Here is a 5,636-nt window from a genome sequence, read left to right as displayed (position 1 = left end):
TGCATAACTCTATTTGTCCATGCCTCAATAAATCTTTCCTTCTGAGGAATTAACCATTTGTCATGTACATATTCATTGAAAATAAAAGAGCTACTACAAATTCATTCAAAGATAGTCAAATTCATGTAGTACCGAGCTTCATCATAACTGTAAAGAAGAGCCTCCCATACCTCCATTATTTGCACCTGATTCTTATTTGTAAAAATAGTCATCTTGCACTTCACTTTGACATTTTTGTATACATGAAACGAGCATAATAAATTGACTATTTTTGAAAAAACATATTGAACTGCGTTCATCAAAGCAAGGTCTCCATAAGTAGCGATTACTTCAACTTCACCACCTGTAATCTGTTATTTCAACATTTGTAGTGCCCACATAAAACTATCAACACGCTTAGACTGTAGATACGCAAATCCCACACAAAATGTCATTTCAATAGATGTAACACCAATAATTTCTAGTAATGGCATTTGACACCTACATGTCTTGTATTTGCTATCCATAATCAATATTATGTGAAAATTATTTACAAGAGTGATACCGTCTGAATGAGTCCAAAATATGTCCTTCAACTCATCTGAACCCTCTATCTTCCTATATTGATAGACATATTTATAGTGTTCCATCAATGTCAAGAATGGCAGGCCCGCCCGAAACCGACCAGTCCGAGGCCCAAAAAACTAATTCGGGCGGGTTAAGTCGAGTGAACCGGGTTGACAGATGTGGAAAACGAATTGGATTGATTATGTGCGGGCGGGTTCAGATTGTGAAAATTGGACCGGTAATAACCGAACCCGACCATATATATATGTGAATGGAGTTTGGGCCACTGGAAATAGTAGGCCCAGGAGCACGACCCATTATATAAATGTGATAGTAACAAACCTAACCCTAATTCTCATTTCTCTCATCCAACCGCCACTAACCCTAATTCTCATTTCTCTCATCTGTCGCCTACTACCATTCATTCCCTCATGACAGCCATCATTTCCACTCTCAAAAGAGAACCAAACACTCAGGTAGGTTCTCTTCTCATCTCTTTGTGTCTCTCATTTTCACATCTTTAAACTTACTCCTTGTTTTCTTAGTGACTTTTTTTAATCTTTTTTCTCTCTTCAAAATTAGCGATTTGTTATCGGAAAAACTTGATGGAGTGAAGGAAGGGTTACAATCGCACATCAACACGGTATTGTTAAGTCTTTTATGTTTATTGATGGTTATTTTTAAGGTTAAGGCATCTTATTACGTAGGGTATATGAGTTTTGGTTTAAGTCTTACTGTTTTTCTATGTTTTGTTTTAAGATTTAAAGTTATTTTTATGTGTTTTGTTTTAAGATTTAGGGTTATTTTTAGGGTTATGATGTCTTTTTACTTATGACATATGGCCTTTGATTTGGTTTATGTGTTTTGGTTTAAGATTTAGGATTTTTTGGTTTAAGATGTTCTTGTTTTTGTAATGTATGTTTTTTTTTATATTTTTTTTAATGTTTATGTAGATGGAATAGTTTTGATGAGTAGAAATTACATAGATAATAATAATGATGATAATAATAAGTTGATATAGTTTTTAATTTTGAATCTTTCTAATTTGGTATTAAGATTTTTTTGTTTCATGAATAAAGAGATACTATGGTCTTCAATTTTTCAATATGTTTTCTTTCTTAGTAAATCTGAATTATAATTTTAAATTTGTTTTATGTGTAGGTTGATGGTTGAAGTGAATCACATTTTTTTTTAAGAATTTAATATTTTATTTGGAGATTTAAATTGATATGTTGTACAATTTAAAGCTTAAGTCTTTGTTGTTGATGTATGGTTTCATGTTTCATTTTGCAAAGCTCATAGCAAGGTAAAAATGGGACAAAATAAATCTGAAAGATAAATAATCATTTTTAAAGTGAGACTAAATTAGACTAAGTTAAAATAATACTATTTTGAATAGTTTACAAGTTCAATGCTCAAAGGAAAAAATGGAATAAAAATAGTCTAAAATTGAAGGAATTAATTAACAATTTATTTGGCTAAAATTAATAATTTAAAACATAAAAATGCTTATTAATGTTATCAAGCCAATAGTGTTTAAGGACCGATAAAAAAACTGCACTTAATTTATAAAAAAAAAAAATAAACTGCACTTAATTTAAAATAAATAAAAAAACAATAGAACGTGAGAAATTTAAAATGGCCCAATAGCCCAACCCGAATTTACCCACTCAAAAACCTGCATAACCCGAGACCCACACAAACTCTAAGTCTAAATGGTCAGAAATGGGCCTTAGAGCACTACCCGCGGTTTTGGTTGGATCTAGAATTTGGACTTGAAATCGCCTGTACCCGCCTGTTGTCCAACCCTAATATCATCAAGTACAACTTTCTCTTCTTGAGACAATCGGCTTAAGAAAGCATGATCAATCAATTTTTTGGCCAATTCGTGGTTATGAACACCACATATTACATGCACATACCATCCCTCACCAACACTTGATGGTGTTCTTCTCAATATAAATGGGCATTCACATTTTCTACTTCAAGTACTCCTCGTACATTTATGATTCTTCCAAGATCTATATTTACCGCTTATTTCACAATCAAAAATTAATTTTGTCTTTATTCTTGGTAGTGTTGTCGCAGTTTCAGATCTAAAAATGCCAACGACAATTCCATTTTTCCTTCCAACATATTTAGCTCATTTCAATAAATCATCTCGCGTATCAAACATCATGGTGATGCTAAACACATCAGTCAAATTAACCATAACAGGTTTACCTCCGTTGTTCATAACGTCTTCAATTTCAGGTTCAACACCATCATTCACTACATCAAAATCATCATATATTTCATCAAAATCACGTTCCAAACCATCATCCATATCCTTTAAATGTTCCAAACCATCATCCATATCCTTTAAATGTTCCAAACCTTCATACATTTCTTCATTGTTGTCTCCTCTTTGATCCATTTATCTGCATCCAGAAAGGAACACAAATTTCAAGATTTTGCTAAACTAATACGTGAACTCAATTCACATGAACTGAGCTCACATACATTTATGTAAATTGAATTCTAGTAAACGTACGTGAACTCAATTCACGTAAACTTACGTGAAATTGAATTCACATAGTTATTTTAATATTCAAACTCTATTGATTACGCAATCTTGAATCATGTACATTCACGTGAATTAAGATTTCTTACATCCTAAGATTTATAATTTTTTTCAACATACGTGAATTCAGTTCACATAACAACACAACGTACATGAATTGAGTTCACGTACAATCCCCAAATTTAGAAATAAAGAAAATTGAACTCAAAAATAGAACAACAAACATACTTTTTTAGATCACTTTAACCACAATGTGAAGAGAAAGTTGATGGGGTGTAGGTTATGAGTGAGTGATGTGAGTTTTGAATGATTATGAGTTAGGGTTGGTGACGTATGATGATTTTGTGATAAACGAGTTATGAGATGTTAAGAATGGTGATGAATGAAGAAATGAAGTTAAAAAATGTTATAAATATCAAATGACATTTTGGGTATTTTTTTTTTCAAAAATAGGGGTATGTGTAGTAATGTGAGGGGTGTGGGTAGCACTTTTGTAAATTTTCATATATAAAAATCAAGATATTCATAGTCACTTAAATCATTTACGATAAAAAAAACAAATAAAAAAAGAGCATTCATCAATCCAAAAAGAGTCATCAGAAAGTAAATTTGATTAGAGTGTGAACAGGACATTAGCAATTTTCTTCACATGATTCTCTAAAAAGTGAATGAAGAGAGCAAATTATGACAATCAGCAATAGTTGAGCCCATATAAGAATTATTATTTTTTTAAAAAAATAAAGGCATTAATAGCTCTTAAAGTATTAAGGGAGTCTCTTTCAATCATAGTACGTCAAAACTCTAAGTCAATTTCCAAATGAAGCGTCGATCAGGACTCCATAGCTTCAGCCATATCAGAGTCAAGTATAGTAGTAATATTCCAAGTTGCAGTCGCCAAAACTACACACTCACCATTTCTAATAATTGTGTCAATTTTCCAAATATCATCCTTAAGAGTCGCAACATCGAGTTGACTTTATAAAAGTTACCTGGAGGTGGACTCCTTCTAGCCAAAGAGACAAATTGTGGCTTGATGGCATCCTTGTGAAGAGTATTAAGCACCACCTTATTATTTTCTATTTTATTCCATGTTTAACTAGCACTTGTTCCAACCTCCAAAGATGTATCTTCAAAATAAAATTTATTGCAAAAGCATACTGTTGAAACAAATAGATAAAATAAATTCAATCACTTTTGAATGGGATGTGGAAATAATCTTTTCAAGCTAAGTATGGAAGTTTTGAGATAACTTGTCAAACCCGAGCTCTAAAAGGGAACAATGAGTAACAATTTACAAGAAAGGGGGTTTGAATTTTAATTTTACCTATTTAAAATTTCCTGAAAAAATTAACTTAAGATTGATTTTGGTTGTAAAAACAGAAAAGGCAGAACGTTCTTGGTTTTGGAACCAGAAATGCAGAACATTTTGGGTTAGTTGAAAATGAGAGTTTTAGCTTATCTATTTAATTCAACAATTGAAAGGCTAAAAGTAAAGAGATAAGGGAAGAAAAATAACGCACAGATATATCCTAATTCACCCAATATGGGTTACGTCCAGTCCTCACAAAAGTGAGATTTTCCACTAAGTGTTCAAAGCAAGAATGTTCTTGGTTTTCACACAACTTTTGCAGATCAATCTTGATCTTGTTACATCTTACTATCTTTCAACTTAGCAAGGATTTCCACAGCTTTACCTCTCAATATTTCGTAATAATCAGAATATATCAGAATGTATCAGTTCTTTAAGAAATTAAATCAATTTCATACACACAGCGGAATTTAAATTGTGGCATACAAGATTAGCAAGTTTTATTAGATTGATATGAGATTAATCAAGATGCATACAAGTCAAATTATCAGATTAAACAATATTACTTATCATAGAATATGTTTAACATGCATCTAATTTTAATCACATATACAGATATAGCAATATAGTAAATCAAAGGAGTTAAGGGTTAGAGAAGATTGCACCAAGAATTTATACTGGTTCAGTTGTCAACTTGACAACCTACATCCAGTCCTGACAATCCAAATGGATTTCAGATTTTCTTCTCCAATAGAAAGAATCAATTACAGATTGTCCAGTTTCCTCCTTGAAACCTATCTATCTTAATGATCTCTTTCCTATTAATCACCCTCTGATCCTTGTAGATACTCAGAAATCTAACACAGAATCAAAGTACGACTCTTTCTTGTTGAACACTCTTCACCCAAGAAAGTAGCCACCAGTTTCTAGCTGGCTTTTCTCGCTTTCGTTTTTGTTTAAAAGAATTATTACAAACAGAATACAGGAAGAACAAAAAGTAGTCTTCAATCTTGGTCAATGTGGCTTCTCACAATTCTGGATATTCAAAGATTGTTTATGAGAACCCTTGTCTTTCAAGATCACTTTTCCAGCTATCTCATTGATTGTTGATAATCTCTTTTGCAGTTTTTCTGAAAAAGTAATCTCAGTGTATTAACCAAGTGTTATTGTATATCAAGAATATTCAAAGTATATTTCAGATTGATATCATTATCAGTT

Source organism: Cicer arietinum, chromosome 4 (assembly GCF_000331145.2).
Source record: "Cicer arietinum cultivar CDC Frontier isolate Library 1 chromosome 4, Cicar.CDCFrontier_v2.0, whole genome shotgun sequence".
Classification (NCBI taxonomy): Eukaryota; Viridiplantae; Streptophyta; class Magnoliopsida; order Fabales; family Fabaceae; genus Cicer; species Cicer arietinum.
Note: the sequence above shows the minus strand (reverse complement) of the source record.